The sequence below is a fragment of the Lissotriton helveticus genome, chromosome 7 (genome assembly GCF_964261635.1).
Source record: "Lissotriton helveticus chromosome 7, aLisHel1.1, whole genome shotgun sequence".
NCBI lineage: Eukaryota > Metazoa > Chordata > Amphibia > Caudata > Salamandridae > Lissotriton > Lissotriton helveticus.
Window position 1 is genome coordinate 175,733,148 of NC_136068.1, and position 26,118 is coordinate 175,759,265.

The 26,118-nt window shown below is 44.3% G+C and overlaps 1 pseudogene; it reads left to right on the forward strand.

Annotated features, from left to right (window-relative positions):
• The first annotated feature begins 2,214 nt into the window (after positions 1–2,214).
• Positions 2,215–25,641, forward strand: LOC144768981 (solute carrier family 2, facilitated glucose transporter member 10-like; annotated as a pseudogene).
• Positions 25,642–26,118: the final 477 nt, after the last annotated feature.

The window sequence follows — 26,118 nt, forward strand, 5'->3', positions numbered from 1 at the left end:
CAATTTGAGTAGATAATATTTGGACTGATAAAGTTTTATGAAACGATATAGCAACACCACCTTTTTTGTTATTAGTAGGAGAGAATACAACTTGGCCCACCCATTGTCTTTTCAATTTAAGCGATTCAACATCTGTACAATGAGTTTCTTGAAGGAAGACAATTTGAGAATTAAGTTTAGATAAATGAGACAGTACCTTTTGACGTTTGACAGGGTGTCCAAGACCTCGAACGTTCCACGTGACAAAATTACACATGACGACAGGCAGGAAAGATGGGGGACAATTGGGGTTGATATACTGCAAAAAGACAACTACAAAAAAAACCACAATAGACATAAATATTACATGTAGACAAATTACCCAAAACATGCATATTATTAGAATACATTACTCCTAAAACTGTAATAAAGGACAACGAGAAATATAGAAACCAAAAGAAACAAAAAAGAGATCGTTCAGGAAAAGAACAGAGGAAAAATACATGGACACTGAAATAGGACCAGAAGGAGGAAGAGTAGAGAAGAAAAGAGGAAAAAAGGAAAGAGATGAAAGAGAAAGGAAGAAATAAGTGGACAGATCAAGGCATAAGAGCCAGGTCTGAGGAAAGATGGAAAACCAACGCAGCGGGAAGAGGAAACAGACTCTAGGGAGCGGTGAAAAAGAAGAAGATAAAACAGAACCTCTAGAGAGGAGAGGAGACACTTAATAGAAAATTACAAAGGAGACATAAGGATTACAAGTAAAGGAACAATCCCAGCAAGGATAAAGATAAATATCAAATGTTAGTATTCATGCCAGATGGAGAAATATTCTGCAGGTAAGAATGGAGCTTCTGTGGATCATCAAAAGAGCGAGTACGCCCATTGTGTGTAATCTTACAAAAACATGGGTGAAGAATGCCATAATGGATTTTTAACTGTCTCATTTGTGGACGGAGATTCAAACATTCTTTACGCCGGGCTTTCGTGGCGTTAGAGAGATCTTGAGAAATAAAGATATTATGTCCAGACCATATGAGACGTTGTTTGAGCTTAGCAGCCTTCAACACAGTCATTAACTCAGTAAATTCAAGAAAGAGCATAATGATGCCACGAGGCTTAGTGGCATTGGGATAAAGACGCCGTAAACGATGAGCTCTTTGAATGTTGAGAGGATGTGACGCAGGTTGGAGCTCTAAAAGTTCAGGCAAAAACTTCTGTAGGAATGATAACATGTCAGACCCCTCAATATTTTCTGGAAGGCCATAAAGGCGTAGGTTATTTCTTCGAATACGATTTTCAAGGTCCTCGGCATGAAGCTTCAGCTTGTGAACTTCTTGTTCCAATAAGGGAATCTTGGAGGAGGCATCTTGAATATCACTGACACGTTGTTCCAAATTCAAAACTTTACCTTCCATGACCCCCCACTTTTCTTCGATTTGATTACGTTTTTCATTGGTCGCAATCATAAAAGGTTGTAGACCGCGCACTTCTTCCAGGATGGAGTCCAAAACAGGATTTGGAGATGAGAGAATAGGAGAAAGTGGGTCATTTTTCGGTCTCTTTGATTTTGTTCCAGATACAGAAGATTTTGTATTAGTTGAGTCATGAGCCATGTTGAAAGCGTGAAAAGAGGCGCAAAATCAGGTAAGGAACTGATGACTATTGAAAAAAAGCATTTCGCAGAAAACACTGGGGTCAAAATTGGAAATGCAGCTCCAAGGTGTAGAAATGCAAAGAAATACAAATAGGAGAGCTCAAAATTATGCAGCATATATCAGTTCCAAAATGAGAGGTATGTATTCTATGGCATGTAGAAAAGAGACCATTCCTTGAGGTAAGAAATCAGAGTCAGTCAAAGAAAAAACAGTCTCCAAACAGAAAAAGAGTATAAAAAGCTTTCAAGGTATATAAGGCTTCTGTAGAAAAAACAAAGCCATTTCTGGGACACAATATTTTAGATGCCAATAAATATCATGACAGTATTGGCAATGCATCCAAAACGGGCTGTCAGCCATTTTTTTTTTAAATGGCTGCCGTTTATTTTATATTAACAGAGAGGCAGAAGCTGTTGACAAAAGCAGTAGCAGAAAATCGAATAGAAACATCGCGTTTTACACCACACTTGGATAGTTGAAGCAAACGAGGTGGATACGCAATATAATTACAGGCTGAGGAGGCAGCATACCAGCAACACACGCTGAGCTGAGAGGGACGCGGGCGCAGCAGCACAAAATGACGGCCGCCCACATCCACAGCAAAGAAAAATTACCGGCAGCTGTAAATGGTGAGAAGCGTCCCTCATACGAAGCCCATCTTCCGACGACGGTAGGACTTCACTGGGACTCTTCAGGGTGGCGAAAGTGGTCTATAATGCACCGTGGAGACCCGCAGCACTGCGGAGCTCACAAGGAAGCCGCCATCTCCTCTCGGCGTGCAAGCCACGTACCCCGCAACTTAAATTTTTTAATATGCATATTTTTGTCTATCCTTTAATGGTGTTATGTATTTAGATGTATTGGAATATTGTTATGGTTTTAATTAACTAATCAATAAAATATATTCTGATTCTGATTCTTTATGGTTAGAGCAGACTGTTCACATGCCCCAGTGCTCACTTAAAAAAATTATTTCAATAATTGAACTCCTGTTATAGGAATTGTCCACGTATAACTGTTAATTTTGTTAAAAAATTGTTTTGCAAGTTCCTTCACAATTTTTCCACTGACTGCAAGAGTCGAAAGAGAGAAAGGGTGGTCAATTAAAGAATCCCTTACTGGTGTATAGCCTGAAATAAGATTGTGGCAATCTTTGTTTACAATATATTAGCTGCTGATTATCCCAAAAAACTCCTAAAATATTGTAATGCGTCATACATGCCATAAGCTGCATGATTCCTCGTTAACTGAGTATGCACTTTCCAGCCCTTCTTGAAGGAGATGGTGAGTTTACTTGTAATGACCCATATGGAGTGTCCATACTCCAGGAAACTTGCTAGGAGGGGGTCTATATTTTGTCGTGGGTTTGGAGATATTTGTAGCATTAATTATCCCTCGCTATGGCTTTTTTTGAAAAATGGACATCCAATTATATTTTTTCCAGGTTTTATGTAAGATTGGATCTGGCCGACATTTTTATGAGAGCTGTCATCCTAAAATTAGATCTCCTTTGTGTTTGCATGCAGGGTGTGATGGAATCCTATGTGCATTAGCACAATGTATGTATTAATATGCTCAAACCTAGACTTGGAGCATTGTTGCTTAAACCTGCCTCTTGTGGGTAGGTGAAACTGGATAAATTAGATCTGGAGTTGACGCTGTCTTTCTGTAAAGACTAGAAAATGAGTAAAAACAAAATTGGGGGCATATTTATCATTATATCACAAAGGACAGCAAGTCACTTTGCTGCACTGCACTGAGTGATAGGGAAAGGGCAGGAATGTGCTGTACTTAACACTATATAGCGCATTCCAGGCTTTGTCTGGCACTGGGCCACAATGTGCTGTCTAGCACCAATGCATGCACCCTTGCACCATGGTGCAAGGGTGCCTGTGTTGTCAGCAGGATTGTTTTTGTACAGGAAGAGACACCTTCCTGCACAAAAACAATCCATCAAGGCTATTTCCTCGTTCTATCTGTGCTGCAGATTGCAGTACACATTGAGAGAGAAAGTAACAAGTCCTCACTTGGGGAGGTGTAGAATATGGTGCATTCCCAGGTTTACGAGTAATGATAAATCTGGGAGTGCACCAAAATCTATGGGTGGATGTGTGGGAACATCCACGCTCCAACCATGAAACACCTTCCCATGGCAGAGAAACACAGCGCAGCGATTTGAGCTGCATTGCAGTACTATAGATTTATCAAGCCAAGCAAAACCATGCAAATGGCCTTGCCTGGCTTGTAAATCTAATTTAAGAGTTGCGTCAGTCTTGCACCACATGGCGTGGTGAAAGAGCGATGCAACTCTTTGATAAATATCATCCCTGATTTATTTATTTGGCGAGTGCAATCTTTCATTGTTACCTTATCCTTGCAGAGTTTGTTATATGCACACCAGTAGCCATGTCAGTAACATACTTGTGTTATCAATTTCACAATCCATACTTTTTAAATCACTCAACACCATTCACCTCTGAAATTTTCAGACAAATTTTCCCTTTGAGTGTGTACTCATCTCTTACGTATTCAATTATTTACAGAATGTCTAATAGTGTTGGGCTGGTCTTACCGGGTGTCCATGTCCACAATTGCCATACAGATTCCGATGTTGGGGCAGATATCTGTAGTAAGGACTAGTTAAAGTCTCAATTTCAGTGCAATAATTGGACATCTTGTAATCTTAACCTCTACTGCCATGGTGGGCCTTATACTACATGCAGGAATTGGGCCTACTGTACTAGTCATGGGTTCCAGCCAGCAATAAACTAAAAAATAAAACAAGAACCAGAAAAAACATTTTATTATATTAGGAGCAGGAGCAGCAACAGTAACACTAATGACTAGCCCACCAGGTACCTCCAGTAAGCGCCAGGAATGTGCGTTGCGGAGAGGTGGTCCAAGGCCACGGCCCCTTTTTACACCCCTCTGCAACGCAGCTCTGTGACGCTTACTGGTGCTAGCTGGTGGGCTAGTTGGCCCTTAGGGACCCTCAGGACAGAAGGGGATTCAATCCCCCAATTTACAACACACCAGGGGGTACGTTTGCACAGCGGTGCAGGGAGGGGGCTTGGCCTGATGTGACAAGTGTGCAAATGCACATTTTAAGTTGGGGGATTAAGTCCCCTTGAATCCTGAGGGTCCCTGGGGGCCAACAAGCCCACCAGGTGCCTCCAGTAAGCAACAGGGAGCTGTGTTGTAGAGAGGTTGTCCAAGGCCACTCCCCTTTTTACACCACTCTGCAATGCAGCTCTGTGGTGCTTACTGGAGGGCTAGTTGGACCCCAGGGACCCTCAGGACTCAAGAGAACTTAATCCACCAATTTACAGTGCAGCAGGGGGTGCGCTTGCACAGTGGTGCAGGGAGGGGGCATGACCTGATAGGACAAGTGTGCATACACGCTCTGTGGCACGTTTTAAGTTGAGGGATTAAGTCTCCTTGAATCCTGAGGGTCCCTGGGGCCAACTAGCCCACCTGGTATGTCCAGTAAGCGCCACAGAGTTGCTTTGTAGAGAGATGGAGAAAGGGGCGTACCTGGGGTGCTAGTTGGCCCCCAGGGACCCTCAGGATTCAAAGGGAATTAATCCCCCAGATTAAAACCTGCCAGTGGATGCGTTTGCACCGTGGTGAAGCGAGGGGGCGGGGCCTGATGTAACATGTGTGTACTTTTCCAATCACTCCGCCAAAACCCAGTCACTTATAAATTCACCATGCGCTCTGCTTGTAGCCCGCTAATCATCCAGTCATATCCATACACTCATGCAATGACCCATGCACTAACTCATGCACTGCTACAACACCCTGAGCACTACCCATGCAGTCCAGCCATCGCCCTGTCACTACCCATGCACTCTCCTTGCAGTACTCTAATCATCAAATCAGTACCCATGTAGACATGCAATGACCTAGGCACTAACACATGCACTGCTACAATCCTCTGAGCACTACTGATGCAGTCCAGCCATCTCCTTGTCACTAGCCATGCACTCCTTCAATCACCCAGCTAGCACCATGTACTTATCCAATCACTCCACCAAAAACCAAGCACTTAGATATTCACCATGCACTCTCCATGCAGTACTCTACTCATCCAGTCCCTACCCATGTACTCATGCAATGACCCAGGCCCTAACACATGCAGGGGTACAATCACCTGTGCACTGCCCGCTCAGTCTTCCAATCACCAAGCCAGCCCCATGTACTTATCCAATCAGTCCACCAAAACCCAAGCACTTATAAATTTACCATGCACCCTCCTTGCAGTACTCTCTTCATTCAGTCAATACCTGTGTACTTATGCAATGACCCAGGTACTAACACATGCACTGCTACAATCCCCTGTGCACTACCCATGCAGACCTCTAACCACCTACACAGTACTGATTCATTACAATTCAATTCAATTCCTTTATTCGGTTTTCATAGAGGTGCAAAAACCATAAAAGTACAATTTAAAAACATTGATAAAAATAATAAAAATGTCATACTCTACTTATAATAAATAGTTAAAAAGCTTTACAAAACAAAAAATGAGGATACATACCACTAATACAAAATGCCAAAATACCAGATCAATGTTAGAGGACGTTGAATACATAATCAAAGTGCAAAAGTGAAAAGACCTGTATTCTAACATGAAATATGCCGCACCAATCCTATTCTAAATGTGTCCTAAGTCTAACACAGAGCCTCAAAAAAGGTGCTATATTTTTTGCAAAGCACTCTACTTCCAAAAATTGCATCGCGAGGTAAGCTGGGCAGCATTGTCGCAATCCCAGAATTTTTAATATAGGTGTTACCCATTGTTTTCTAAGTTCCTTATAAAATTTGCAAAACAAAACAACATGCATTGATGATTGCATTGATACATCATCACAAGAACAGGTTGATAGTGTTTTAGATCAATCATTTGTTTTAGAAAACTTATCAGATGGTGAAATATATTCATCCTAAATTGTACCAAAACAAATCTGTCAAAACCACTCAAGTTAAACGTTAGATAGGGCTGTATGGTTAAAGTGGTTTGAATCGTTAAAATATGTTGAACTGAACATTTGTTTGCCTCCTTAGTTAATCTGAGCCCTTCCAGATGAGTCAAGCACTGTTTTTTAAACCTTTTTCTGGGGATCTCTGATATCTGTGGGGGATTATGATAATACATTATCAATCCTAAATCATCCAAAAAGTTTTTCACGTATGAGAGCCAACCAATCTTGTGTGCGTTTTCGAGGATGAGACAGTCGTTCAAAAGCTCCCGGTTGAGTAGTGTTTTGGGGGATGACCATATACGATGCCATAGCAGAATCGGTTGTAATTTGTACTTATTCAATCACTGGGCAGCGGTCTGCATTCGAAGTACTGAGATAATCCCGCGGTGCTCGATCATTGAAGAAGTTCTGGTATCTTACCCTCCACACGGATTGATATAATTGTGAAGCTGTGGGATGTTGAGACGGTGCAAGATTTATGAAACCAATCTGTGAAATAAATGAAATTACTATTGGATATCAGTCGTTGAGGAAATTACTTATTGTTGGATACAGCTCGAGGGAGACCAGACATAGACATTTTTGCCCTGACGAAGTTCCTCTCGGAACGAAACGCGTTGGCTGATGTCCACAAAAATTTTAACTTGAAGACTTAATAAAGAATATATTTTGGATTACATCTGAGAATTTCTGACTTCATTCTGGTGCACCGTCCTTCCATTCTTGAATCTTCTTATCTGGTATCCAGTGGAGTATATGCGCAGCATACTCTGGACAGGATTGCACAGGCAATTTATTGATTTGGCTTACTTGAGAAACTGAGGTGCAGAACCTTGGTCAGCTGCATTGTGGTTTGTTGTATTGTGTCACTTATAAATTCACCATGCACACTCCTTGCAGTACTCTCTTCATCCAGTCAATATCCGTGTACTTATGCAATGACCCAGGCCCTAACTCATGCACTGCTACAATCCCCTGTCCACTACCCATACAGACCTCTAACCACCTACACAGTACTGATTCACTCCTGCAATTACCCAGGTAGTACCCATGCAGTCCATCCACCACCATGTCACTACCCATACACTCCTCCAATCACCCAGTCAGCACCATGTACTTATTCAATCACTCTGCCAAAATCGAAGCACCTATAAAATCGCCATGCACTCTCACTGTCGCACTCTAATCACCCAGTCATTACTCATGTACTCATGCAATGACCCAGGCATTAACTAATGGCAAATACAGAGAAGAGGTCATGTTAATCAGAGGGGTACCCCAACTCATAGTGTTCCCTAGTGTATGTAGGTGTTTTCACTGTATTCTAAGTATCTTTTAGCATAGCACTGGCTCTAGGCTGGGTTAGTCGGGGTCAGTTACCACCGGTACCGGTCAGCAAAAAGTTGGGGGCACAGGAGGACTTTCTGCTCCTCTGCTGGTTCTTTTTGCACATCTCTTGCTTCTTCCTACCCTTTTCTTCGTCTTTCTGGACTTCTGTAGCCTCTTTCTGCATTTGTCTTGCTTCTTCCTGCGCTTTTCTTCCTCTTTCTTCACTTGTCCTACCTTTGTAGGCATAGTTAGAAATTAGCATTTAAAAAACCTTTGAAATTCACAGAAAAAACCATAGGGTTCAGGGCGATTATAGGTAGAAATTAGCATTTAAAAAGCCTTTGAAATTCACAGAAAAAACATAGGTTTCAGGGACATTATAGTTCAAAATTAGCATTTAAAAAGCCTTTGAAATTCCCTCAAAAAACCACAGGTTTCAGGGACGTTATAGTTAGTTGGACATTTCACTCGTACAAAACCAGAGAAATATGTCCGTTATAGTTAGTTCAGCTAAGTATAGCTCGCGCCTCCGCAATGCACTTCTGATGACGTCACATATTGCATGCTTCATGACATGGTCAGTGACATCACTGATGACAGCACTGACATCTCAAATGACATCACTGATGACATCATCCAGTGACTGTGTGTTTCTATAAAGTTTAAATATGTTTTATATATTTGCCAAAATGTATTGAAGAATGAGCGGGTGAATAAATGTCTGGATAGATGATTTAGGAGGTACGTGACTGACTGTATAACTGAGTGTTTAAATGTGTCTTACTGAATGCATGGGTTAGTGACTGATACAGACAGTCACACAGTTTAGTTTGTCAGTTGGTGTGTAAGCGGTTGCATGGGTTGGTGTGTAGCTAAATGAGGATCTATATGGGTTATTGATTGGTTGTCTGAGTATCTGTAAGGGTGCCTGAGTGTCTGTGTTGGTATGTGGGGGGATGTGACTCTGCATAGATGTGTGAGTGGATGACTCACTGGATGCATTAGTTCAAGAGTGCATCTGTGAAGGGTTGTATGGGTGAGTGAGTATGTGTATGGGTGTGTTGGTGAGTGAATCGATGCCTCAGTGGTACTTGTGTGAGTAACTGCATATGTGAAAGGCAGTATATGTGAGTGTTGGAGTGTAAACATGACTATGTGAGAGTGAGTGATTGTGAGAGTGGCTGTATGGATCAGTGTGTGCTTGTATTAGTTACTTTATAAGAGTGTAAGTATGTGTTAGTATATGTTTGAATAAGTGAGGTGGTGTGTGTATAACTGTATAGGTGACTAAATGGGGGTGTGATTGATTCTTTGCATGAATGATAGGTGTGTGAGTAACTCTATGGATGAGTGGCGGTGTGTGAGTGTCTGTATAGATATGTGAGTGCATATGAAAATGCTGTATTGATGGTTGACTGCATGGGTGAATGAGTGGATGTGTGTGCAGATCTAGGAGTTAGTGAGTGGGTACGTACTAACTAGTATTGGTGTGCCTATGGTTTCGAAAATGGTAGTCTGTATTTTAGGCAACACAGCCGAAACGTGTCATGCTGAGATGACTGAAATGGCAATAAAGCACTTTATTTGAATTTGCACATTGTTGGTCCGTACCTGTGTTTGTGTTACCGGACGAAGAGGTAATCCAGGATTTCGTGGTTATGTACATATAAGGGGGCAACCTTTTTTGAATGGATATTAAGCGGCTGTGCCCAGCCGCGGATGTAGCCTGCCGCGCAGCGGACCTGTAATGAGGCCACACGGTGTCATTACTCATGGGAGGTTAGTTTCCTAAAGACAGCTGATAATGACATCAGGCGTTCAAGCAGGACGCAAAATCTAACCCACTTGGGCTTTATCGTTTTTTGTTTTCTGCATGTCAAGACGGACTCACTGGAGAAAAACATTGTTGCACTACAAGGTCCAGAAGGCTGTGATTACAGCCACGCCCAGTGAGGCAGGCTCTTTGAAATGCACAGTGCACGAGGGAAAACCGCCATTGACACACAGAACGCCATTGAGGAAGAGAAAGGATTCCCGAAACCAGTCTGGCGAAGAGAACTCTGATGCTTGTTTCCTTGCGCTCACCTGTATGCAGCTGCGCTTTGAATAAATTGTGGAACATCTCTACTCACCTTGCGGTTTCTTCCAAGGGGGCAACCTTTTTTAAATGGATATTAAGCAGCTGTGCCCAGCCGCAGATGAAGCCTACTGCGCAGCGGACCTGTAATGAGGCCACACGGTGTCATTACTCATGGGAGGTTAGTTTCCTAAAGACAGCTGATAATGACAACAGGCGTTCAAGCAGGACTCAAAATCTAACCCATTTGGGCTTTATCGTTTTTTATTTTCTGCATGTCAAGACGTACTCACTGGAGAAAAACAACGTTGCACTACAAGGTCCAGAAGGCTGTGAATACAGCCACGCCCACTGAGGCAGACTCTTTGAAATGCACAGTGCACGAGGGAAAACCGCCATTGACACACAGAACGCCATTGAGGAAGGGAAAGAATTCCCGAAACCGGTCTGACGGAGTGAACTCTGATGCTTGTTTCCTTGCGCTCACCTGTATGCACCTGCCTTTGAATAAATTGTGGAACATCTCTACTCACCTTGTGGTTTCTTCCAAGGGTGCTACCTTTTTTGAATGGATATTAAGCGTCTGTGCCCAGCCGCGGATGAAGCCTGCCGCGCAGCGGACCTGTAATGAGGCCACACGGTGTCATTACTCATGGGAGGTTAGTTTCCTTAAGACAGCTGATAATGACATCAGGCGTTCAAGCAGGACTCAAAATCTAACCCACTTGGGCTTTATCGTTTTTTATTTTCTGCATGTCAAGACGGACTCACTGGAGAAAAACATCGTTGCACTACAAGGTCCAGAAGGCTGTGATTACAGCCACGCCCAGTGAAGCAGGCTCTTTGATATGCACAGTGCACGAGGGAAAACTGCCATTGACACACAGAACGCCATTGAGGAAGAGAAAGGATTCCCGAAACCAGTCTGGCGAAGAGAACTCTGATGCTTGTTTCCTTGCGCTTACCTGTATGCAGATGCGCTTTGAATAAATTGTGGAACATCTCTACTCACCTCGCGGTTTCTTCCAAGGGGGCAACCTTTTTTGAATGGATATTAAGCAGCTGTGCCCAGCCGCAGATGAAGCCTACTGCGCAGCGGACCTGTAATGAGGCCACACGGTGTCATTACTCATGGGAGGTTAGTTTCCTAAAGACAGCTGATAATGACAACAGGCGTTCAAGCAGGACTCAAAATCTAACCCACTTGGGCTTTATCGTTTTTTATTTTCTGCATGTCAAGACGTACTCACTGGAGAAAAACATCGTTGCACTACAAGGTCCAGAAGGCTGTGAATACAGCCACGCCCACTGAGGCAGACTCTTTGAAATGCACAGTGCACGAGGGAAAACCGCCATTGACACACAGAACGCCATTGAGGAAGGGAAAGAATTCCCGAAACCGGTCTGACGGAGTGAACTCTGATGCTTGTTTCCTTGCGCTCACCTGTATGCACCTGCCTTTGAATACATTGTGGAACATCTCTACTCACCTTGTGGTTTCTTCCAAGGGTGCTACCTTTTTTGAATGGATATTAAGCGGCTGTGCCCAGCCGCAGATGAAGCCTGCCGCGCAGCGGACCTGTAATGAGGCCACACGGTGTCATTACTCATGGGAGGTTAGTTTCCTTAAGACAGCTGATAATGACATCAGGCGTTCAAGCAGGACTCAAAATCTAACCCACTTGGGCTTTATCGTTTTTTATTTTCTGCATGTCAAGACGGACTCACTGGAGAAAAACATTGTTGCACTACAAGGTCCAGAAGGCTGTGAATGCAACCACACCCACTGAGGCAGGCTCTTTGAAATGCACAGTGCACGAGGGAAAACCGCCATTGACACACAGAACGCCAATGAGGAAGGGAAAGGATTCCCGAAACCGATCTGGCGAAGTGAACTCTGATGCTTGTTTCCTTGCGCTCACCTGTATGCAGCTGCCTCTGAATAAATTGTGGAACATCTCTACTCACCTCGTGGTTTCTTCCAAGGGGACAGCCTTTTTTGAATGGATATTAAGAGGCTGTGGCCAGCCGCGGATGAAGCCTGCCGCGCAGCAGACCTGTAATGAGGCCACACAGTGTCGTTACTCATGGGAGGTTAGATTCCTAAAGACAGCTGATAATGACATCAGGCGTTCAAGCAGGACTCAAAATCTAACCCACTTGGGCTTTATCGTTTTTTATTTTCTGCATGTCAAGACGGACTCACTGGAGAAAAACATTGTTGCACTACAAGGTCCAGAAGGCTGTGAATAGAGCCACGCCCACTGAGGCAGGCTCTTTGAAATGCACAGTGCACGAGGGAAAACCGCCATTGACACACAAAACGCCATTGAGGAAGGGAAAGGATTCCCGAAACCGGTCTGGCGAAGTGAACTCTGATGCTTGTTTCCTTGCGCTCACCTGTATGCAGCTGCCTTTGAATAAATTGTGGAACATCTCTACTCACCCGGTGGTTTCTTCCAAGGGGGCAACCTTTTTTGAATGGATATTAAGCGGCTGTGCCCAGCCGCGTTTGAAGCCTGCCGCGCAGCAGACCTGTAATGAGGACACATGGTGTCATTACTCATGGGAGGTTAGTTTCCTAACGACAGCTGAAAATGACATCAGGCATTCAAGCAGGACTCAAAACCTAAACCACTTGGGCTTTATCGTTTTTTATTTTCTGCATGTCAAGACGGACTCACTGGAGAAAAACATTGTTGCACTACAAGGTCCAGAAGGCTGTGATTACAGCCAGGCCCACTGAGGCAGGCTCTTTGAAACGCACAGTGCACGAGGGAAAACCGCCATTGACACCCAGAACGCCATTGAGGAAGGGAAAGGATTCCCGAAATTGGCCTGGCGAAGTGACCTCTGATGCTTGTTTCCTTGCGCTCACCTGTATGCAGCTGCCTTTGAATAAATTGCGGAACATCTCTACTCACCTCGTGGTTTCTTCCAAGGTGGCAACCTTTTTTGAATGGATATTCAAGCAGCCCGAAGGAAGTCTGGCGCTATTGTGCATTCCCAATGAACTTGGTTTCTACCTCGGACCGCCTCACAAACCATCCCAGCAAGTGGTTATTGTCTGGTGGCAGCCCAGATCTGACGGGGGAGCACGGACACTGACCTGTTGCTCCGTGACCGTGCTAGGGAAAACAAGTGAGGCAGAGCGTCAGGGGACCCAAGGGAGATCGTTTGGTAACAATTGGACATTTTGGGCAAACCAGCAAACCTCAAAAATGGCACAGGCAGCGTGAACAGGAGTTAGAGCCCCACAGAAGACAGATGGTATTCTGGTGTCTTCTGGGATGGGTAGTCTTCAACAACGGACTACGCAACAGAAACTATTGACTGTTAATGGGGGCCAGCTGTACTCTGAAGATATGGGAGGTGCCATGAAGGTTTAAAATCAAAGTGTTGCCTGACTTCCCTTTTGCTAAGGCATCTGATGAAGACAGTCGTCGAAATGCATTATGCCGTACCTACCAGCAATAAAGCGATCTTCCTTTAATCCCCGCTGTGTCCTCTATGGTTTCTTTGAGAAAAGTTGCCTGTTGGTGTGAGATTACCGTGGAAGCCAGTCGCGTGTGGAAGGACCTGCTTGCAAGCAGCCCGAAGGAAGTCTGGCGCTCTTGTGCATTCCCAATGAACTTGGTTTCTACCTCGAACCGCCTCACAAACCATCACAGCAAGTGGTTATTGCCTGGTGGCAGCCCGGATCTGACGGGGGAGCACGGACACTGACCTGTTGGTCCGTGACCGTGCTGGGGAAAACAAGTGAGGCAGAGCGTCAGGGGACCCAAGGGAGATCGTCTGGTAACAATTGGACATTTTGGGCAAACCAGCAAACCTCGAAAATGGCACAGGCAGCGTGAACAGGAGTTAGAGCCCCACAGAAGACAGGTGGTACTCTGGTGTCTTCTGGGATAGGTAGTCTTCAACAATGGCCTACGCAACAGAAACTATTGACTGTTAATGGGGGCCAGCTGTACGCGGAAGATATGGGAGGAGCCATGAAGGTTTAAAATCAAAGTGTTGCCTGACTTCCCTTTTGCTAAGGCATCTGATGAGGACAGTCGTCGAAATGCATTATGCCGTACCTACCAGCAATAAAGCGATCTTCCTCTAATCCCCGCTGTGTCCTCTACGGTTTCTTTGAGAAAAGTTGCCTGTTGATGTGATATTACCGCGGAAGCCAGTCGCGTGTGGAAGGACCCGCTCGCAAGCAGCCCAAAGGAAGTCTGGCGCTCTTGTGCATTCCCAATGAACTTGGTTTCTACCTCGGACCGCCTCACAAACCATCCCAGCAAGTGGGTATTGCCTGGTGGCTGCCCGGATCTGACGGGGGAGCACGGACACTGACCTGTTGCTCTGTGACCGTGCTGGGGAAAACAAGTGAGGCAGAGCATCAGGGGACCCAAGGGAGATCGTTTGGTAACAATTGGACATTTTGGGCAAACCAGCGAACCTCGAAAATGGCACAGGCAGCGTGAACTAGAGTTAGAGCCCCACAGAAGACAGATGGTACTCTGGTGTCTTCTGGGATAGGTAGTCTTCAACAACGGACTACGCAACAGAAACTATTGACTGTTAATGGGGGCCAGCTGTACGCGGAAGATAGGGAAGGAGCCATGAAGTTTTAAAATCAAAGTGTTGCCTGACTTCCCTTTTGCTAAGGCATCTGATGAAGACAGTCGTCGAAATGCATTATGCCGTACCTATCAGCAATAAAGCGATCTTCTTGTAATCCCCGCTGTGTCCTCTACGGTTTCTTTGTGAAAAGTTGCCTGTTAGTGTGTATATATATATATATATATATATATATATATATATATATATATATATATATATATATATATCCAAAATAACACAGGAAGCCCATTTGAAGCAGATCCACACGAAGTTGAAATAGGCACATTTCTTTATTTGCATCCATTTCACAGCTCGATCCCCAAGCTGCTCCAAGCACCACCTTCTTACATAAGCCTAACGCGTTTCAGGAATTACCCTTTCATCAGAGGCAAGGTTCCAAGGTTCTGAGAAACAGTCTCTGGTCGTACACCTCTTCAAATACAAATCACCTGCCAAGTGGGCGTGGACAATCTTGCACTGCATTCTGTGCCTTGTAGTGTACTAACCCTCTTCCCACAGTGGGGCTGCTTCTCTGACTCCTCAATAACAACTATTGTTCCCCCAGTGGGGTGAAGGGCAGCGCTGGGAGCCTTCAGAGATCGCTTTGTAGCTGCAAATTCGTGCCAAGGCAGCGCCACCTGCAAGGCGCCAGTCTTTACTTCGTTCCGTGGCAAACTCCTGGAGTGAAGCCTGCCTTGGACCCTGGTCACAGGTGGGGTCCGCCTCTCGACCGAGCAGCAGCCGAAATTTATCCAAAATAACACAGGAAGCCCATTTGAAGCAGATCCACACGAAGTTGAAATAGGCACATTTCTTTATTTGCATCCATTTCACAGCTCGATCCCCAAGCTGCTCCAAGCACCACCTTCTTACATAAGCCTAACGCGTTTCAGGAATTACCCTTTCATCAGAGGCAAGGTTCGAAGGTTCTGAGAAACAGTCTCTGGTCGTACACCTCTTCAAATACAAATCACCTGCCAAGTGGGCGTGGCCAATCTTGCACTGCATTCTGTGCCTTGTAGTGTACTAACCCTCTTCCCACATTGGGGCTGCTTCTCTGACTCCTCAATAACCACTATTGTTCCCCCAGTGGGGTGAAGGGCAGCGCTGGGAGCCTTCAGAGATCGCTTTGTAGCTGCAAGTTCGTGCCAAAGCAGCGCCACCTGCAAGGCGCCAGTCTTTACTTTGTTCCGTGGCAAACTCCTGGAGAGAAGCCTGCCTTGGACCCTGGTCACAGGTGGGGTCCGCCTCTCGACCGAGCAGCAGCCGAAATTTATCCAAAATAACACAGGAAGCCCATTTGAAGCAGATCCACACGAAGTTGAAATAGGCACATTTCTTTATTTGCATCCATTTCACAGCTCGATCCCCAAGCTGCTCCAAGCACCACCTTCTTACATAAGCCTAACGCGTTTCAGGAATTACCCTTTCATCAGAGGCAAGGTTCGAAGGTTCTGAGAAACAGTCTCTGGTCGTACACCTCTTCAAATACAAATCACCTGCCAAGTGGGCGTGGCCAATCTTGCACTGCATTCTGTGCCTTGTAGTGTACTAACCCTCTTCCCACAGTGGGGCTGCTTCTCTGACTCCTCAATAACCACTATTGTTCCCCCAGTGGGGTGAAGGGCAGCGCTGGGAGCCTATATATATATATATATATATATATATATATATATATATATGTGTGTGTATATCTTTATCTCCTCGCATCTATATGTAATTCAGAAAATTATTGTTTATACAATTTCTTTTAGTTTTCACTCTTTCTTTTAGCACTAATTTGCACTGATTTATGATCGACTGAGTGATTTTTACGTAGGGTATTTAGTGATTGACGTACTACTTTACAATGGCCCACTTGAGTTATAGTATAACAATATATGTGCGCACTACAAAACATTGCACTCAATGGACTATATACCAGGATGGCAAACATACTGAATATTTGTGGGTATTTTTTGCTATTTATAGATCTATTGGATTATTGTATAAGATTTTAAATGCCATGCGTCATCCTGTGTGCAATCGAGATTGACTCACTTTAATTTAAAGATGATTTTCCATTGCTGCTATGAGTTATTTAACAAATTTGATTTTATCTACTTTGTGTATACTTTTAGCATTTGTGAGCATATTTATATATTTATATATTTATTGTCTTATTTATCTTGAAATGCGTAAAGTTTTGCACAGACATCGATAACTCACACTGCTCTCAGTAACTCTTCAGTTACTATGCACTTGCACTTTGACTCAATGATGTAATTTCCTGCTTGTATCACTTTCAATGACGTTCAGACTTTAAGCAACGTTTCATGTGATCAAGACTCGAGTTGGGGTTGAAACCCGTAATAGCGGACTTGCTGGGCACGAAATAAAACTCACTTGACTGGCACAAAGAACCTTGGGTCCGCTCTTCGTGTTTTCTCTGCAAGAGGCAGCTGTTGGTGGCGAATTTTGCTCATATACATATATATATATACATATCGACTCCAAGCTTTCCCACTGCTTTTGGTGACCAAAACAGAAACACGGACTCAAGAATTAGCCGAAATCAGATTTCTTTATTCATATTATATAGGTGGAACGGTGCATGCCTCAGACGCGTTTAGAACACGAGGCTGTGTCCTTGCTCACTAGACAAACGAGGAGGCTTAACAGTGAATTTAAAACACCTAATTGGCGCCAATACACAGTAGGATATAGACATAAAAAGTGGACAAAACCTGTTATGCTGTTTTACATATAGGTGCGGCCATGCTGTAATGCCTGTCCTTCTCCTCATTAAATATAACCCCGTATGCACTTTATACAATTATGCAGTCCTCAGATATCAAATGGCAAATATCGTAATTTGCCCTTTATAACAATAACTAGCAGCCCGTCCCGACCTTGTCCGGGTGCAATCAGGCTTCAGGGCCCCCGCCCGCCCCGGCCCCCGCCCGCCCCGACATTGTCCGTGGGTCCCCCGGAGTAGCAGCCAGTCCCGACCTTGGCTTCAGGGCCCCCGCCCGCCCCGACATTGTCCGTGGGTCCCCCCTTACCTCATCCGCCGCACCTCCCTGCGCTCCTGAGTTCACCGGTCTGCCGCTCCTCGCCGCTCCTCGCCGCTCCTCGCCACTCCTCGCCGCTCCTCCCCAGCCCTCCCCGCCTGTCCGCCGCTCCTCCCAGCCTGTCGGCCGCTCCTCACCGCTCCTCCCCGCCTGTCCGCTGCTCCTCCCCGCGCTCATGTCCGCCGCTCCCCCTCGTGTTCCTGGACGTTGCTCCTCCCCGCGCTCCTGATGTCAGTACGCACGTCGCGGCCGGCACTGCTTCCATGGGACTACATTTTTTTTCCTCGTAAATTTTTTAAATAACGTATATTTTTTACATTTATATAGCCTATGTCCATCTGCACACCCTGTCAATTTCAACGATGTATCGGGTGTGGGGATTGGCGCTGTGGTTCCCGAATTTACCCGCCTCAAAGGTTTAAAGTTCTTCCTTTATAATAGTAGTATAGATTTCCACGCCAGTATTCTTTGAAATCTTGCTTCCCCTTCCTCTGTTTTCTACCTCATTTAGTAGGAAATTTGTCTCTATTAGTTAAATAATCACTGCTAATGCCTGTTCCAGACTACAGACCATAAGTTTGAATCCTACCAAGGCCAACACAACCTTCCATCCTTCCGAGGACAGTCAACTGAGAACCATCAAATCTGTGAAAAGAAGAACTCATTGAAAACAGCACTTTAAAATGACAAAATGGTGGTATGGATAGCTAAATAAAAATAAGTTGGCATTATTTTCTCTCCCACAATCTATTGTAAGGGGTTGAGCAGATTCTCCAAGGGCCCTCAACTTAGTGCCATATATAATAATGCTTTGGGAATGAGCGACTGTCACTACCAGTGTGACCAAAATTCTTCAATGGGTGGCCCCTTGCAGCCCAAAGACTAATGACGATCTCGATATCGATATGGGAGACTTGGGTGTACCATATCACATTCTGTAGGGGGGGGCAATCATTTTGCACTACGCCACTGGCTTTCCTCTCGGTGTAATTGTGTTGTGGGCTAATCTCCCATCACTGCTCAGTGGTCTGAGAAGATTAGTCCTTCCTGCTCAGTTGCAGCAGGGGGGCGAGCAACAGCTGTGACTGCATGTTAGAATCTGTGGTTTGCAGTATAACCCCCACACACAGAAAGTTGACAGGAAAGAGCGGTAACACCTCTGCTGCTACAGACGGGCATTATGAAGATCACACAGTGCTATAGTGTACACCTGGACAGTGAATTTCGACCATGAAAATGTTTTCCTCGCCCCGATTGCTGCTGGAAATCAAAATGTCCGGGGAGCAAGTGGGACATAAATGTTCATACATTTAAACATGTGCACAATTGCCTGGGGGGTACTAATTCATTAGGCCCAGGGCAGAACCAGTTAATTATAATCTGGGTTAATTGAACTATGTGGCGGGGACGATCATGCCTCAGAGTTGACTTCATTTGATGGCAAGAAAAGGCAAACTATGCAGCATAATGCATCGCATTTTGTGATAGTATTACTTCATTATTACAATTCTTAACACTGTCTGCACGTCGGTTTTACTTCATTAATAAAAGTTTAACACCCTGATATAGCAATATTCAAGAGAAAGGTGACCAGTCAAACTTTGTGAGGGGCCTTCCATTGCACTGCAACTTGTAACCACACTTTTAGTCACTGTTGATCGTTGTGAGCTACAAGCAAAACATTCTTTTTGTTAAAATCTTCAGATTATGCAGCAGTTGATGGATAATGTGGCAAATGTGGCAAACAACACGAAAATAGCATGAGTGCAGTGACCATGATTATAAGCACTTGCACAGGAAGACTCGCCTCAGACCCCCCAAAACGCAAAAAGAGGTGTGCAGAGGGAGGCCGAGCTACGAACCTTACCCGAGTTTTGGAAAAAAGAACAGCGAAGCACGTCTTTTCCTAGAAGCAAAACTCATGTGCTCTACTCCCATTCTTGTAGTGTTGGGTCAGGTAAGAGCAATGAGTGGTTAGATGACTGGATCTACAAATCATTAACGTGTCCTACACATTCTTCTTGCGCCATGAGTACTGCATACATTCAAACGGAGCTCCCGGTCTCTGCAGGAACCAACAACACGTCATTAATAATTACGGCGCAGAGGCACAGCAGAGGCAAAGCACTGACGAACCTTACCCGAGTTTTGGAAAAAGAACAGCGAAGCACGTCTTTTCCTAGAAGCAAAACTCATGTGCTCTACTCCCGTTCTTGTAGTGTTGGGTCAGGTAAGAGCAACATGACTGGATCTACAAATCATTAACGTGTCCTACATATTCTTCTTGCGCCATGAGTACTGCATACATTCAAACAGAGCTCCCGGTCTCTGCAGGAACCAACAACACGTCATTAATAATTACGGCGCAGCGGCACAGCAGAGGCACAGCACTGACGTCAGCACGCAGGTCGCGGCCGGCGCTACTTCCATGGGACTACTTTTTTTTTCTTGTAAATTTTTTAAATAACGTATATTTTTTTTATTTATATAGCCTATGTCCATCTGCACACCCTGACAATTTCAACGATGTATCGGTTGAGTGGATTGGCGCTGTGGTTCCCGAGTTTACCCGCCTCAAAGGTTCAAAGTTCTTCCTTTATAATAGTAGTATAGATTTGAGCAGCACTATATACAATACATATTAACCCAAATAGTTATATAAATAGATGGTATTAAAGTACAAAGTGCTTGTATGTATATGAAAAAACAGTGCATATATACAATGATAAAAACGCAACTGCTTGTATAAATACATTTCATATATAATACACAAATGTTAAAAAGGCAACTGCTAGCCCTCTAAAATGTTAATGATCTACTAAAAAACATTTGATTAACGGACAAATAACAATAAATAATACCCTTGATAGTGCAAAATACAGTGCAAAATAGTGCAAAATAACGATGTTGGACAGACATGTTGCTACCACTGTACTCGTGCAAATACGCCAATAGACATACCTAATGGATATCCCCTCATTCGTTAATATTTAAACATGTTGAAATATTGATCCAACAGTAATATGTGCAAATAGGCTAAAATATAATATCCCATATCTGTAGACATGTCTGTACAAACAGAGAGACATGGGATTTCATGGCATAAATAAATAAAAATACAGGGGAAAATGTATATCATCTGATGTACGAATGCTTAGCTAGATGGCTCACATCATAATCTCCTACTTATATCTGTCTTAATAACCTTATGGCGCAACCCTGTGAATAGACTAATTGTGATGTGCGCTGCTATGATAAAAACTGTCAAAAGGTAAAACCCAAATATGAAAAAATCAAAGTGATTAAAAAAATGTATAACTGATTGCCTGTGCTGGAGCAGAGAGGAGGCAATGTAACCATCAGAAAAAACGTGGACTGTGTGCAAATAATTAACATCATAATGAATGGTCAGACTTTGGATTAGTGTAGGGAACGGTGAATATATGTCACATAATAGCATCAAAAAGGTCTGGGCAAAATGACAGTGACTGTATTTACAAAAATTGTAAAGATCTTCCCCTAAGTTCAAAACTGTTGGTGCTTTGCAGTTCAAATTGACTATATATCTAGATTCGAGTTGTCTTAGGCATTTTTCCCTATTGCCCCCTCTCTTGTTCAAAGCCACTGCATCAATGACAAAATATTGTAAATGATTTAAATCATTGTCATGGGTGGTTTTAAAATGCAGAGCGACCGGATATGCCGGATCAGAGTGCACTATCGCTCTCAAATGCTGCAATATCCGCACATGAACCTGTAGCTTGGTGCTGCCTATGTAGATCATGTTGCAGCTGCATTTTAAAACGTACACAGCAAATTCTGTGCGGCAAGTGTAATGGGCTTTGAGAGCTACTGGAATGCTGGAAAAGGGGGTCAAATAGGATGTGGTATTGACCCTGAATTTACAAGCTCGACAAGAGCTACATTTAAAGAAGCCCTTACGAGGGGACAACCAATTGCCTATTTGTCTAGTCTCTGGACTGCTAGTCACTAATTCATTACGCATAGAATATGCTCTTCTGAACGTGACTGTAGGGGTCATTGGAACTACCTCCTTAAGTACCTGGTCAGTTTGAATGATAGGCCATTCTTTTTTCACAATTTTTTTGATTTGTCTGGCCTGTCTACTGTAACCGGTAATCAGTCTGTTCTCCCCCATGCTAGCTGAATTGTCATCCATTACGTGTGAATCCCTGTTTGGATCCAAAAGGGAAGGGCAACTGAGAGCATTTGCTTTTTTATGGCTAAATCTACGCGACTAGAAGTGTAACCTCTCGCCATTAGTCTGTTCTTAGCCTCCTGCTGATGATGTTGTCTTGCTTCGGGAGTGCTACATGCCCTATGGATCCTAAGGAATTCCCCAAATGGAATGCTAGCTATAGTGTGTTGGGGGTGGAAACTGCCAGCATGCAATATGGTGTTTCCTGAAGTACTCTTCCTGTAAAGGCATGTTTCGATCTTACCATCCTGTATTTGAACTTGTACATCAAGGAAATTGGCCATTCTGGCATCTATATTGGCATATATATGTTAGATTGTATATAAATGTATCATATAGGGATTTCTAGAAAATCTGGCAAAGGTCTTGTCCTTCTTGACTTATGTTGGACACCCCTTCCCTGGGGAGCTCCTAACCTTTCTACTGAGGAGACTAATAGATTCACCCTCTTAAAGCCTGCTGTCCTCAGGTCATGCAAGGTATATGTAGATGGAAGGAAGATCCCTGCCCCAGTCAAGCTTAAAGCTTTCAAACCACGCTCCCCGTATCTTCTTGCATTTTTACGCCAAAAGCAACTTTATTAAGTTCTGAAGAGCAGCAAAACCTACTGTTCCTCTCAGCTTCCTATCCCTTAACCCATAACTTTCCACTCCTGTGAAAAGGAGCCATCTGGTGAATGACATCACAATAGTCTGCACATAACAGCCAGGCATTATTCAACAAAGGGACATTGCAGAACCCTATTGCATGAATCCCAATCCTCACGATTCAGGCGGGAGAATACCGATTTCAAGGCTAGTTTCTCGCCTCCTGATTCCTGCATTAAAAAACCTTGGGGGCCTTATTTATGAGGCTGTGCGTCACTTTTACGCCGCCGGTGCGTCACTTTTTGTGACGCACCAGTGGTGGAAAAAATGCGCCTTGTTGCGCCATATTTACAAAGTGACGCATCTAGGTAGATGCGTCACTTTGTAAACCCCTGCGCCACATTATACCTGCGCCAGGTATAATGTATGCAAGAGGGGCGTATTGACGCAAGGAAGGGTCGTAGAAGTGACGCAGTGAAATCTATGAGATTTCACTGCGTCACTTTTAGGACGCCGTTGCGTCAAAATCTTGCGCCTGCCTCACAGCAGGCGTAAGACTGACGCAGGCCATTTCACATGGGGCTTGCCCCATGTGAAAGGACGCATTGCTGGAGTTGCGTCACTTTTGTGACACACTCCAGCAATGCGTCACTTTTGCGCTTACAGATACGTCAGAAATACTGAAGTATCTGTAACTCCTTGCGACATGATGCGTCATACATTAAATATGACGCATCAGGAATGTCGCAAGGAGTGCGCACTGAGAAGTGCCGCATTGCTGCTTTCACGCAGCTGTGCGTCATTTCTCATAAATGAGGCCCCTGATTCCTTGGAGAGCTTCAGCCAGGATTGGTCTAGTGAGACTTGTAGTACTCACTGCCAGTAACCAGCTACTGCAGGCCAATGCACAACATTTGAGTCATGCAATATAGCGCGTTCTCCATGTTCCTGACAGGTAAGGGGGAAAAACACATGCATTTCTGATATCCAATCCTGCAGCAGCATACTTTCAAGTCCCATATATAACAATGAACGCCATTCAGGCCTCGATAGAAGTCAATATGAGATGAACATTCTCCGTATTATTTTCCCAAAATCTCCCACTTTTCTCTTCTAAAATGTTCGCAGACATGCAATTGTTGATGATTGTTCATGTGTCATGGGGTAAGAGGACAAGCTTTGTGTTCTTTTCATTGGATGGCCCCTTTAATGCATTTCCTCTCCTTCTCCTCTTTCCTGCCTTTCCATCCCTATAAAAGCAATCAAATGCAGTGACGTGAGGGCTATGGAACAATGTAAATAAATGAAAATCAAACATTAGCTTGTAATTCAGATAACAGTTGATGACTTTTAAAGCTATTAAAAAAATTAATTTTAGGTCCTGGTGCGTGCGCGAGTCCTCTTGTTTGTCGTGAATCTGCGCCTTGCCTGCGTCTGTGTATATGTGTACACAATCATTTTAGGAGCCCTTCTTCAGCTTCAGATAAACGCCTACTTCCGGTGGTTTGTAGAAGAGTGCCTCTTACCTGCTTTGACAATTGAAGCTGTTGTGGCATGCGTTTTTGGAAGAATCATTTTTTATCATCTGATGCCTGCAATGGCGGATTTTATAGTTGGGTTCATGCAGGGATACTTGACGATGCACACTGTATTCGCCCTGCATGGACTTCAGATAAAGGACTCCCACCGGATGTTCCTAGAAAAGATCCTCATATGTGCTTTGGCAATTGGAGCTCTTCTGGCAAGAATTTTCGGAAGAATGATCTTCTAGCATCTGTTGTCCAGGATCATGTATTTGATCTTTGGATCCATCTTTGTAAACTGGTTTGTGACCATTGTACACTCCCTGTGCCAGCATAGATAAATGTTTACCTCCAGTTTTTCCTAGAAGGGATCCTAACTCATGCTTTAGTATTAGGTATTCTCATTGCATGCGGTTTGGAAGGAATCATCATTAATCATCATGTTATTAGAACTTCAATGCTGACCAGCAAAGTAGTACTTTTTGTGAGAAGCCTAATTTAAATTTTGTTAGGATAATTCAAATGGTTTGTGACAGGCGCGTTATCTTAGGGTTCACTATATCCATCTCATGCATGTCATGCTGTATATCTATCTCCGAGATGGTGGGTCCTCATCAACATGGCATTTTGGGGTCACTTCATTAGACTGGGACTTTGACGATTTATATTTTAGACATAAGTTTTGAAATTATTTCTTGTGAGATGTAAGGAGGGCTGGAAATATATTTGGTTTAGCTATTGTAGCAACCCTTGTTCAGCTTTTAAGTATTCTGTTCCTCCCATCTCAACCGCCAAAATTAAACATGCAGTGCCAAGAAACCCATCAGGGAGTTATTCCATTAGAGAACACTGAAGAAACCGAGGAACCTAACCCTGAACCCAATTTTGAGCGCCAATATTCATTTATTGACCTCCTTCTCTCCAGGGACAACATGAGGATGAGAACTTTGGTTGACCTTGGTCTAGCGCTCTTTCAGCAGTTAGCTGACCAACCCAATGTCCTTTACTGCTATGCATCAATGATATTTACCTGTGTGTGTTTCCAGCATGATTCTTCTGTCATTTTGGTCGCAATTAGGCTTGGTGTGGGGAAGGTTGTTTCCAACTTGGTCGCCATGGGCTGAGCTGACAAAGCTGGTAGAAGAGTCCTGCTGTTTACCGGATGTGCTGTGATGTCAATATCGATCACTGGAATAGGTTGAGCAAGTTTCTGAATTTCACTGGAGTCCCACAACAGCAGCATCCGAATTTTAAACCTTTTACTGTACAGGGTGAGTACTTCATTAGTTTCCAGTGACTCCCAGGGCAGACACTCCTCACCTTCTGGAGGTCAGGAGAGATTCCATCAATCGGACTGTTGCAGTAACTGGATCACATGCCCCTAGCATAGACTTGACCAGCACTACAAGCTTAAGGTTGTTTGTAATCTTTTCTTTAACTCATAACGTGGGAGACCTCATCCACTCACAGGATTGGCTACAAAATACGCCTATGTCTTTCAATAGCACACAATTTCCTAAGTATACTGCTCTGAACGGTATGATTTTATTAAGCACGATGGTACTTGTGAGTGCATTTTCAATTGAGTTTGGGCCAAGTAAGTTCAACGTTTGAAGACCTTGGGCCCCATCAGGATGGCGGGCAGATCGCCTCCGCCGGGCCGGCAGTAGTCACCGCCAGTCCGGCAGAGGCGATCTGCCCGCCATCCTTGCAGAAATGACCCCCCCCGCCATATTACAATGGCTGGGGAGTCCACGGCGAACGGAAAGACCGTACGCCGTTTTCCCGCCTGGTCGACATGTCGACAGGGCGGAAAAGGGTTTAATATGGCAGCGGTGTCTGAAAGATACCGCCAGCCATATTGGAATGTGGCCTTGGAAATGCCTTTCTGTGGCGGCATTGCCGCCACGGAAAGGCATGCGGAGTCTGCTTGGGGGGCCTGTTGTGGGCATTGAAAAGCACAACATGCATTCTTGGCATTCCGGCGGGCGGTGCTTTTTTAATGCGGGATGCGCCTGCCAGTGTGGCAGGCGCATCCTAATGGGATGTGCTGGACCGCACCCTTAGCGGGCGGTCCCATTTCCCACTGGT